The sequence below is a fragment of the Anopheles coluzzii genome, chromosome 3, assembly GCF_943734685.1.
Source record: "Anopheles coluzzii chromosome 3, AcolN3, whole genome shotgun sequence".
NCBI lineage: Eukaryota > Metazoa > Arthropoda > Insecta > Diptera > Culicidae > Anopheles > Anopheles coluzzii.
The window spans coordinates 55684124-55697064 of NC_064671.1; the positions used below are offsets into that span (position 1 = coordinate 55684124).

General features: G+C 38.0%; 1 protein-coding gene across 2 annotated transcripts in view; it reads left to right on the forward strand.

The window, feature by feature from the left end:
- The first annotated feature begins 3687 nt into the window (after nucleotides 1-3687).
- The window catches only part of LOC120959053 (protein embryonic gonad), a 44900-nt gene continuing 35646 nt past the window's right edge, over nucleotides 3688-12941 (forward strand). For both annotated transcript variants that reach the window (XM_049609185.1, XM_040382197.2), the window contains exon 1: nucleotides 3688-5116. The gene's annotated coding sequence lies outside the window, so the exon portion shown is untranslated. The remainder of the gene's footprint in view (nucleotides 5117-12941) is intronic.

Consider the following 12941-nt stretch of genomic DNA (forward strand, 5'->3'; position numbering starts at 1 on the left):
AGTCTCATTTCCATTTAACGCCTGGTAAAATTGATGCGAAGCGATATTGTTGTTCAGTTGGCTTGAAAGAACAAAAAAAACATCAATAACATGCATTCAGATTGACCCATTACACAAAACAAAGTGCACCATCAAGACGGTGTACGGCCGCTCCTTATTGTTTAATCCTTCAGGGTTACTTACTGCCACGAAAACAACATAAATTAGCGTCACAGTTTATCGTGCTGCGTATATTGTAGAATTAATTGGAATACATATTTTTCAGCTTCAAATTTTCTACTTTCCTTTTTTTGGGTGTCCACGTGTCCTGCAACTTTTCTGCAATGGGATCAGATTTTATTGGATATTCAATTGAAATGCTCACGATATCATATGAATGTTTGAGTCAACTGCTTACGAGATCGTTCAAAAAAAAGTATTTCTGTTTAGCCTTAGGCACAATTTAAATAGGTGGAAAGTATTGCGTGATGTTTGTTTTGTTGTATTTTATTCGTATGCTTTATGAAACTGTATATTTTATTTTTTGTGTTAATTATTTATCTTAATCCTCCCTGAGTTGCTCAATGGTTGCAATATCAAAGAAGCATTGAAAAAAGTATAGGTAGAAACACATTCTGTTTAATTATGTTTTCATTATATTTCCACACAGAGTGGGCAAAAACTGAATTGAAAGTGAATCATAGTAAACTTCTATTTGATTATCAATAATCAAATTGTTTATGTCATGGACAATCTATATTTCTCCTGTTAAACCTTACAGGCTTTGTATGTCTTAATGATTTTAAATGTAGTGAACTATGCACTGTGCAATTATTTTGAGGGTTGATCAATGTTGTAATAGAATTATTCATATATTTCTATGTGTGTTAATGGTGCGTAAATAAAAAACGACAACACACACACGCGCAGCGTAGCTCAGCATAAGTAAATAAATTACTAAGTAAGTAATTAAGTAAATAAGTAAGCAAATATATTATATTTTATAGCAAATACAAGAATTTTGTAAACCTTCGTCCTTTTCCATTTTTGCCAAAAACCTTGTGTTTACAAGCTCTACAGGTAGCAGCTATTATTTCGACAGTGTTGAGGCTCAATCAGCTTCCGAAGAATTTATGTACTGAAACTGTTTTAGAACAATACATTGCTTCAAATATTAGAATGAACAGCGGTAACCATAATATAAAAGCTACGTTTTCACTGCTATAATATTTTTTATATGAGTTTATTATTTGATTTAAATATGTTTACCATAAAAAACGATTAAGTAATAGAACGGTTCATTAGTATGTACTCTTTAAAACATCCACTAACTCATTTGGCTATAGACATCTGGCTGTGATTGTGCCGCTTAAAAGAGTTTTTCAGCTAATTAGTTTTTAGCACTACCTAAAATAGAAAGCAACAAAACTTACTATTAAATTATGACCCAAGAAATTTCAAGTGACAATTTCAACTTGAAACCAGCCGATTTGATATGCACCGGAAGTGGTCTACTTTCGTTAAGTACTTGGTGGTAGGTTATAAAAAGCACCCTTCTGCAAAAGTTTGGGATAAAGTTGACGGTGATGGAGAGTGATGGTGAGAAGGCTCTTTGATTGACGCTCCATTGGACTATAATGCATTATCTTTATACTGGTGCTCGAATCGTAAACCTGCTTGTTTGGGACGAACCCTGGATTTTTTTACAGCAAAAACTTGGTGATGTAAGATGATTTTAAATGAAATGCGTTTGTCGCTACAGTAGCCTAAAGTATTGTGGGAGTCAACATTAGTTTGACCCTTTATGATTTCTCACACTCGCTCGAGGTCGTCGTGCTAGTTGAGATAAGTGGCAAAATATTTCAAATATTTTTGTAAATAATTGAGGGAACCAGTCGTGTGCAGTATCACGATTTCGTGATTGCGTTAAATCATTGCGTCCTGTTTGGTAAGGTGGCGAATGTCGATAAACATGAACATAGTTTTTCGCTGATAAACGCACTTTCTTCTCGTGCATCTTGACGTACGATCATTCACGAGCGTCGCTAAGCTGAAGTCCTAATGCCCGTTTTTGACTGTAGGTATATTGGAGGAACCATATCTCTCCCGTTCGGGAGAGAAAAGCAGGAGCTGCCTTTCCAGGAGCTGACCACAGTCATCTGGGCCTGGTAGGCGCAAGCCAACCGTAATCACCATTCAATAACTAATCGCGCCAACTTGAAAGTCAATTTGACCCACAAAAATAAGCAGACATCAAAATGGAAAAAGGCTTGGATCCGTAGCGTCGATCCGAAGTGAAGAGGAAGCTTTCGTTCGCAGCCACAATATCTGCGTGAAAGGGACTCGTGAAGCATCATTCGCGGTACTCGCTGTCGACGGAGCAGAAAACACGCCAATACGCTATCGAGGAATCGCCAACAGTCGCCAAAGTATTCTGGGATGACACCGGTAACTAGGATAGTGGCGGAGAGTTGAAATGTTGGCGTAGCGCATACTGCTTCATTGCGAGGAGGCGACAAGTAGCCGCTCCGGTGGTGTCCAGGCTCCATCGCACACGACTATCGTTTTCTTCATCGGTGCAGATTAGTTGAACAATCCGAATGTCCAGTGACTACGTTCCAATGGCTTCAGAGATGCTTTCGTTACAAAAATCGGGTTTGGCGGGCCTGCTGGTGGCATGGTATAGAGACGGTGAGAGCAAGGTATGGTATTGGCGGGTAAACATGAGAGACAGGTTGCTGTGTGTATCCGACGTTGGCGATGGCCCCGGGCAATCGTTTCTTGGTGCCTTACGGGTATAGCAGATGCGCTAGTGTTAACCTGCGCCGTGACCGCGGAATGGTGCGCTTGAATCTGAAACGGGAATGAGCAGCGAAAGGAAAGGACAAATCTTTATGGAAATAAATACATTCGAATGGCTTACTCTTCGCGGCACAACGTTGAAGAAGAGGAAGATGTAATGGTTGTTTTTTTTATATTAAATTAATTTGTCTAGTATATGGGCTCTTTGAAACATTCCTTTGAAGAAAACCAAGAACTTGAAAAAGCTAAAGTATAATTATTTCTTTTGAAATATAAACTGGAATTTTTGCAACATTAATTTCGTTTTATTTAGCAAATATTAAAACAAGCATTTTAGAATTTTCCAATGAATGATACAGTGTTGTAACTAAATTGGACAAGAAAAAGCTAATGGTCGATTCAAACAATTTAAGAACGATTTATGCATTAAGAATGATTAACTACTCTGCAGTCACCCGAAAGGTTTGATAACTTTCAGCCATCGTTAATGTTGGACTGAAGTATGCAAAATAAAGTATGAATTAGTACAAAAACAGGCATATTACGTGAAACTATGTATACATTTCAGCACACAATTAGAAATAACACGAATTGATTAAAATTTATATTACAAAACGGTATGATAGAAATAACTCAAAAGTAGCAAAAAAAGTTTGCAGCATAGTTTGATTGATTTCGTTTAGCTGTTGCACATGAGTTTTATCGAGATGTACTTAAACAAACGCTAAGATAACAGCTCGAAAGTGTCAAACATGCGCATCTCGTGCTATATGAAACAAGAAGCACACATTATTCCACTGAGACCGAGTCTCCAAAGGCACTCGTAAGTCTACCTCGGTAGCCGAAAAGCAAAGGGATCGGATGCTGTATCTCACCTGCCGGAACTCAGAAGATGATCTCTTGTTTAGTTTCACGTGCGCGATACAGGTTCGTCGTCTGTGAAGGACAGAGGCTGCGACTGTTTGGCTCTCGCACATTGTTGTTTAGCAAGCCGAGCGAGTGCCGGGTTCTCACGGCTTCGCGGTCTTCCTATGGCGGTTGGCTTGCGCATCCGCACGAGGAGACGAGTGATGAGCTCGATGGCCTACGGCGAGGGCGATACCGAGCGATGGTGAGCGACGTAAGCAACAAAGCATCAGGGAAAATAATAATATGGGTTTACCTTGATTTTACTTATATGATTCCCCCAGTCGTGATTTGACTCTTCTCCGTTACACATCTCATCAGCTACGGTGCTCGCTTGTGTGTTCCATTTGTTGTGCCGCTTTTGCAACTGCTATTGGCCGGCATTGCTTCTGCGCTTAGTGTGTATCCGGTTCTGACGCTGGTTCGATCGGTCACCGATTCGCGTTCCGCGAGACCCGATTACGAGTTTGATGGTGTTCTCCTACGTCGTAAGGGTTTTGCGGTAGTTCGCGGAACAGCGGCGAATGTGGAAGACGTACCTTCGTCAACATACCGAGCCGGTGAATTCACATCGGGAATCGTTAGTATTATGATTCATAGTCATCGGCAGCTTCTCGATCTCTCGATTTCAAACACCTCTCAATAGAATTGCGTAGGTTGCTGAGATTGTTCCTGCAATTGTTCTGTGTGTTAATTATAAGTGTTCTATGTAATGTAAACAAGCTGAAAGGGTGTTTGTGATTTGTTGCTACTGGTGTGGTGTGTGCGTAAATTAATTTCGATCCGTCTGCAATTTGGAAGTCAAATTTGATTATATTTTTTTTGACAGTGGAGTGATCCGAAAGAACAACAAGCCAACATTCATATAGGACAGTATTTCTGAATAATGAGTCAACTGTTATGCGATACTAAATAAAACGCCCAAAATTTGTTAAAATACGTGTGATGTGAACGGAAATGAAAATAAAAAATGAATGGTTTATATTAAACATGTGTGTTGTTTGAGATAACAGTTTGAAGAAAAACAAAATAGATCAATGATCACCTTTGTTATGCAAAATGCTATAACTTGTGGAGGAGCCACATAAAATGTGCTGTTGGAAGAAACAAATGATTTCACCGCTACAAAAGTGACGAACCTGTTTGAATTTGAGCCAATTCGTGTGTACATATTTGTGCATTGTAGTGCGTGTATTGTGATACGAAAATAGATTGTGCCGTAATCTTAAAAATGCATGATTGTGAGTGTCTTATTTTGTTCTAGTAGTTATGAATGCTGAATATTGAAGTGAGACACTCCATAGTTGAAATCGTTAGCTTTAACCCAAAAAAACAGGAGTTCATCACTGCATACAGCATTGCCAAAAGCTTAGATGTAGCCTCGGAATTGAAACAACTCGGCGCTATATTAATAATCTGCTGAAGAAAGGTAAGCATATCCAAAGCTACACATACGTACGCATATACAATACACTTGTTGATGAATTTTAGTTCAGCATGAAAAAGAAAACATGCCGACGGGGTTTGCCCGGAGATATTTACACCGTAGGGAACACCATCGTTGAACAGGAAGAGTTCAAAATTGACGTGACACTTACGAGACCTCCAGCGAAGACGTTGGACGGCATCGACATTATGGTGTTATGAAGCCTTCAGCAATCCAGTTTCACGCCTCGCTTGTTTAGCTCGTGCGCAGTGATCTTTACTTGCTTCATTTTTGGGTAAGATGTACCAAAAAGAGGAGAACTTTTATGCTTATGTTAATTACGTTGCGAAAAATTATACCCATGAGCAATTCAGAGGATGTTTTCTCTTTGGTCGAATTTTGTCAGTGGGATTTGGACCGATCCTTCGTTTGTAGAGCTGTTTTTTGTCATTGGAACATTCAGTCATCGTGGTTCGCGGTAACTTAGGTTTAACGGATTTATTTTCCTTGAACCCGTTTACGTTGGGTCAACCGTTCTGCGAAACTATTGTCTCGGGTGCCCGCTTTTATGGGTGTGTTTATTTTTGGTGTTAGCATGTGATATTCTTCAAGACGAGGGTCAGAAATCAATTGCTTTAGTTTGGTTTCCTTTGAACCGGATAGGATGGTTTGACAAAAACTGTCCGACATAAAGTCAAGCTTCGTGTGAAATCGGGTGGGTGTTCGGGCTATAATTAGTTGATAATAGCTTTAATCAACAGGAAAGCATGGGCCATTTTTCGTACAGATTGTTATACTTGTTCACCTACACGTAAATCTGATCACTGATAATGGTGTAGCAGTAGTATGGTATTCTTGTGGGAGCGGTTATGTTAATAGACGGTGTAGCGATTTTTCTTATTTTTGAGGATGACAAAATGTTAATCTGGTTGTTGAAAATGTATGAAGAAACAATTAATAACTGTCAAGCTACATTTTCTAAATGAAATAAACGCCAAATAGATTCAAATGAAAAGTAGTTTTCAATAATTGTATCAATTTTAAGAGGTATCAATTTCTAATTGTACTGCCATGCGATTATGGTATATTGAATGAATGTACTGCCACGCAATTATGGTAAAATTAATGAAAGAAATATACTGCTATTAAAAAAATCTGTGATAAATTTGATTTTTTTTCGATTCGTAGATTAGTTCAATCTATAAGAAAATAGGAATGTTAAAATTGAAAGAGCCAATAGGTTGTATAAACTATAAATAAATTGCAAACCGTATTTCGATATTAGTACATGCGCAAAAGTTAAATGTTCCAGTAGTAGCCCATCTAGGAAAACGACAGAAACATCACTCCCTGTGGTGAAATGAGCATCCAAATCACAGCATTCCTAAGATCACCAGCGGCCTAAGTAAATGGGAAACCATTATCTTGATCTCTTGATCACCTGCCGTTGTAAAAGCAGCGGTGCGCTCGCAGGGCTGCAGTTCACTTTCAAAAGTCAAATTCCTTCGCGATCATCTCGCACAATGTGCGCTCGAATGAGATCAAAATGTCGTGAGACGGATTCCGGCTCCAGTCTGCAACTACACACGAATCTAAACTGCACCGCTCTGCAACGTTTGGTGCCGTGGTGCACTACAGCTTGACTTTGTGTTTTTCTGTGTGTTTTTGTGTGATTGTTTACACTTTGAGAAATGCGAGCTGGTGCGCGCGAGAATGGGAAAAAAGATTTATCGCATCGATAGTGGCAGACGACATCATGATCATAAATATCGACAAGCGTAAAAAGGCGGATCCAAGGCGATGAAGGAAGCAACAACCAGCGTTTGCATTGGGTGGTAGGGTCGTAGGAAGCCGAGTATTTCCTTTTCCTGTCGTTCCCCTTGGCAAGTGGTGGCTGCGATAATGCGTCATGGTATTAGAGAAAAGCGAAAGGGCAGAAAGAGTAAAAACTGCCAACTTTATCTTTCACTCTGAGCCGCAGAAAGTGACTGTCAACAAATGTGTTTTCTCGGGTTTTCATGCATCGTTCCATGCCGTTTGGCTAGGCGTCAGTGAACGCAGTCTGGTGAGGGGAGGGTCAATTTGATAACCTAGCAATGGAGACAAGCAACAAGGCAACCATGGTAGCAAAACCGTAACGCTCGATGCATTTTTCTAATGGTAGCTAGAAGTAGGGGCAAAATGTGTAATCATTAGCACAAATTGATTCGTGTTCACAAGCTCCGCCCATTGTTGGCTCTAAATTATGCTTACGTGAAATACTACAAAGGAAATTGGAACGTGAATTTAAACGACATTTAACGTGATTAGTGCAGGGTTGGAAATTTAAATTTTGAGCATTAGTTTTTTTTTATTTTAAAGGCATTTCAAGAAAAAAAAGATACCCATTATTTCCGGGAGGCTTAGTATTAACTGTTTCATGACATCGTCGATAGAAACGCAGTCTTATATTTAAAAAGACATATACTTAGTCGCATTACTCTTAACTAGAAAATAAAAAGAGTTATTTAAAGATTTTGAAATATGCCTACGCTCAATCGTTGTAATATACAGTCAAATCTATGATCTCCTTGATTAAGCGAATAATGACAAAGAACACAGAATTACGTACAAGCTTCTGTATTTGAATTGCCCCTCTGTAAGCTAACCTGTTGGCGCGACCATGTTGTATCTCAAGCCACTTGTACCGTGTAAACACGGCACAGCAAGGACGCCGCATATGAACTAGCTGGGCGACCAACGTGAGAGCAGTAAAGTGGCTGCCACTGATGGATGAGACAAAATGCAAGTCTGGGCATTAGGTCAGTGATGCTAATTTGAGTGCGTAAACGAATGCGGAATACTGATCAGTGCGCTGGAATGGCAAATGATTTACGATCTTACGCGGAAATTGGCTTCGAGTATGCTATTCAGTGAAGGTCTTGATCGGCGTCAGAATATTCCTACATATAGAACACGCGACTGGAGATGTACAATCGTATTTGATTGTTAGTATGATAATTATAATAATGAAATAAATAAAGTCTATGAATCTCAGGAAAACACGATTCGAAAAGATCGCCAAGAGATTTAAGATGATGTCTTTTATAGGACGTCATGTATGACCTTTAATAGTTGATCTTAAAATCTTTTAGTCGATTAGACATCAGCATTGTTTTATGTATAATGGCAATGAATTTTATTGCGAAATAAAACAATACATATAATTATTAGAATGCAATGAATTATAAAGAATTTGACATAAATGAAGGTGATGAGAAATATGTATGAGAAATATGTATTGGTATTAGCATTATGTTATGATGATGGATAGAAATATAGATATAATAATATACTAAACTTTCTTAATAGTAGAAACGATCGTTAAAGATCTATTAAATAAAATGCACTTGATGTGCAATTGATAAAATATGTAAATTATATTTGTAGGATATGGATCTATCAATTACCATCAAATTAAGGTTAGACTTATTTTGACACTGTGATAGATTCAAAAGGACACTTTCCGAATACATGGTACTCTTTTATAGGTGATAAATATTAAATAATTTATTGCTCCGTTTTCACTGACATTTGTACTATGCAAATGCAGCCTATGTCGTTTGGGCAATGTAACACATTGTTCAGTTGACGATACCCAGCTCAAACAAAAAGCATTCGGATGAGCATCAGGTCAGGAAGGTTCTGCTCGAGCCGGCTGTTGTAAGGGAAAATATATTTACCATACTTCGTTCCTCCTTTTTGGATCGTTTGTGTTCATGTTACGACGTCTGCGAAGCCGCAGCTGCAAGCAAATCGATGGGTTGGCAATTCATTGGAAATTATTAGTGATACCATTTTATATGCTCACGATACGAGCAGAAACGTTACGACGAAGAGCCTTATGGGTAAAGAACGGCATTGGTATGATTTTTATTCCTTTCGTTATTATGCAGGGAAACAGCTAGCATTTTCTGAGACACATCCGCTGAATGTTTGTCGCTAACCTAAGTGCCAATCGGAGGAGCTACATTATCATATTCTTCCGTTTTTGCAGGCACGAATTAAAACGCCCTCAAAAGGTTGGCGCCGTTTGGTGTTTTTCGTAGCGCAAGGTTGAGCGAGTTGATTCTTTGCCAAGGCAGTACTCATGGATATGATCTTAATCTGCAACAAAACGGCTTAGGACGCAGAAGGGCGAATACGAAGTACGTGGGGGGAAACATTACGAGATGATATGTTTTCATTCAAGAAACAGAACATGACTTCTGTTTATGATAATTTGCTCACCGAACATATCATTGCTCTACGAGTTACGATAGAGACGGCTGGTGTTGAGGTTCTGGGAGCAAACTTGTTCACTTGTGGAAGCACTGAGCTTTGTGATGAAAGGAATTCGATCGTGTTCGAACGATGACATCGATCGAGGCAATGTTTCGCCCGGTAGCGGTGAAATGTGTGTATCCCTCGTGTCGATTGTTGTGATCAGGCTTTGGTAAGCTAGTTGATGGTGGGAAGATCAGCTACGAAGCAATGTTATTCAAATATATTTGTCTGGGCCGGGGTTGTAACAAGATCACGAGTTGATCGGTAGCAAAAACCAGAAGCTAAGGAGCATCGCTCCAAAAATAGTGTTCTGCTTTGTTCCTTTTTACTTTTCAAATTCATTTTGTTTAGATATTGCAATTTCTATAGGTCATAAAGTTGCTATATTTTGTAATATATTTTTTTAAAGAATTGTACTACTTCTTATTGGATTATATAAAATGTTTAGCAATACGGCCGTTTTGAACCGTTCCTCTTGAAATTACAAAGAATACTATATTGTACGAGGAATTCAAAGCATTATATTTTATGGGATTGTTATGGTGACGACCTCCATCTATAGTTAATACAGCGATGTGATATTTGAATAGTTCCTGTACATAATTGATGTATACTATAAAAATAAGCAAACACAAAATTATATCTACTTTTTTACTGAAATACATAAATTGATTCATACGCTGCCTTGATGGTAAAATTTGCTAGCTACATGAGCCGCTTTGTAAAGCAGTATATAGACGGATAAATTTCTCCAAAGTTGACGTGGTTTGAATCTCTTTAGGTTTAAAATCAGATATTTCCTTCACGCTAATAAAGAGAATGAAAAAAACCAAGACTGACATACTGCTTGATTTTGCTGAAAAAAGGTTTCGGACAAAAATGAAAAAATAAACGAAAAAATAAAACCGTGTTTTTAAGGCAATTTCATTTCGATTTAAGTGCATTCAAAAAGTGATGGATTTTTTTTGCAGTTTTATGTAACAAAGTTTGATATTTCTTTAATCAGACTCATCCTACAACACATATCACCAGAATTTGTACCGTTTATGACGTAACCGTATTAATACACGATGCGCAATCTCAGATTGCGCATATATTCGTTTTATCAAAACATAAGTCATTTCGCGTAGCCAACCCTGAGCTTTAAACGTCATTTCCATACATTTTCAGATTGCGCCAAGATTGCGCATAAATTTTCAAGATTATATGTGCGAGGTATATAAAATTTTTTTGACAGATAAATATATCAAACCGACCCGTTTGACAGATAAATATATGCGCAATCTGAGATTGCGCATCGTCTATTGCTACGGTAACATTTATGGTTCAATGTACATGGTTACTTGGATCATGTTAAGAATATTGCGCAAAATAAAACATGGAGAGAGAAATAAGAAGCAAAAGAGAAAGAAGATACGTTCATCTTACCAACGAATAGAAGCAGGGGAGACCGAAATTTAGAGCGAGAGCTGCATTTGAGAGAACTACTAAGAAAAATGCTCTCAAAATGTACCGATGTGACGAGCATTACATTTTCATAGCCAAACAAGTAACATAAAAAATGTGTAATAATAAAAATGTGTAATAATAATAATGAAATTAAAAGAGCTTGAACCTTTTTACAGGAAAATTATAAATAATAATCAGGATTCGACAATCCGTTATGCATGACAACACTGTAATGTGATTCTAGAATTGGATCGATAGTTTGGTGCATTAATGCAGAGCCATACGTAAATAGATTTGAGACTCCATAAGCCAATATTAGCCAATATTTCATTTCAAAATTAAACTGGAGAGATCGAACCAATTTCCAAAACTCCAGTGAACGGATAAGAACAGTTTGACGATTCTGCAGAACAAATAAGTAGAATATGTGTTTATTGATGTGTAAACTATTTATTTATATTATTCATTTCAACGGTACAGCTCTCGTCGATCTTGCATGGACGATTAAGTATGATAATTAACAACAAAAAAATCAAACAATAAAAACATTTCCACTAACATTTACACACATTTACTATTTCCATAAGAATTTATGTTCGACTTACTTTTATTAGTAGAACACCTTCAACATTTTTCGCACACTTTGGTTTTGAAACTTTGGATAGTTCATAATCTCTTGTTATACATCGTAAATCGGAAAGAGATGTATGATGATAGTGCAAACGTAATGAGACAGCAATGTGCAGTGTGTTGTTGATCGCCTCAAGTAGATCATAATCTCACAAATTTTGACATCAATACCCTATGAGGATTAGGCACACGAAATGCAATCATGTGTGTACACTTTTTCTTGTGCCGCAATGTAGCAGCTTCAGCTCTCTACAAAGTTAACTGGATCTTTGCTTCCATCCCGGTTGGATCTATAATTAGACGAACGTTTGCGTTCGTCCACCGGGGCGGGGCGTTAGTTCACAGTAACCAGGTGCAAATTGTGTGTGGATTTGAAAAATTCATACTATGGAGCCACACCATACTACATTGCCTGCCGTATTGCGTCGAGGCGAATACTTTCGCCTTCCACCAGCGCTAACGAGCTGAGAGCGAGGACTGTTATGACATCTTAATAATAGCCGAACGGTATCAATTTCGTGGATCAATATTTGCTTAGAGTTTGCTCCATTTTTTGTTCGTCTCAGAGATCTTTCTCTTTTTGATTTCTAGGAAAAAATAACACTCCTACCTATCCACCACGTTGCAATTTGAAGTATCCCAACACCAAAGTCCGATTGAAAACCAAACACCGAAAAGTGTTCTGTTTTTAGCTCTCGAGAAGGTATCTGTTCGAAGAAATGATGGGTTTCTCAAAGGCTCGACGTGTTAAAGAAACGACCTAGAGATTCACGCTAACCGCAACGCTGTGGATAAAGTTGAATGAGTTCGTGATGTTGACCATGGACACACGCGATCATCGACGCATCGTCCACGTCGAAAGTTTTAAAGCTAGCAAGCACAGATCCCAACTGTGGGGATCCAGTGGCAAACGGCAGTAGATAGCACGTCAACAGCGTCATCATCGAAGCTGTCACTGAAGATGCTCGTTTTCACATCGGTTTTTTTTGTACGAAGAGGTTTTGTTGACTCAGGCGTTCAATATCACCAACAGCAGCCAGGTTTGTTGCATAGTGTGCTTATTTCTTTTATGATGATAACTTTGGCTCAAGTACTAAAGGATTAAACTCTGTTTTTTAAGGTTCTTCTACGTAAGGCAGATTCGGAAAACTTCCTTTGCCGTTATGTGTTTCTAACAACGTAATACTTAAAACACCTATTATAAGCATAACTAAATTTATTTTACTTGTACTTCTATACCATAGACGGGGAGGAAAACAAATGCATTTCCACGTAGCACATATGGTGCAAAATAATATTTGCGATTGACGTGAATACACGGATGGTTTTAAAGATTTAAAATTTGAAAAACAAAATTGATGAATATGTTATCAATATTAAGCTCATATTAAGTTAAAAACAATCATTTGATACCATTGTTTATTACGGTCAATGAGTTCATCCA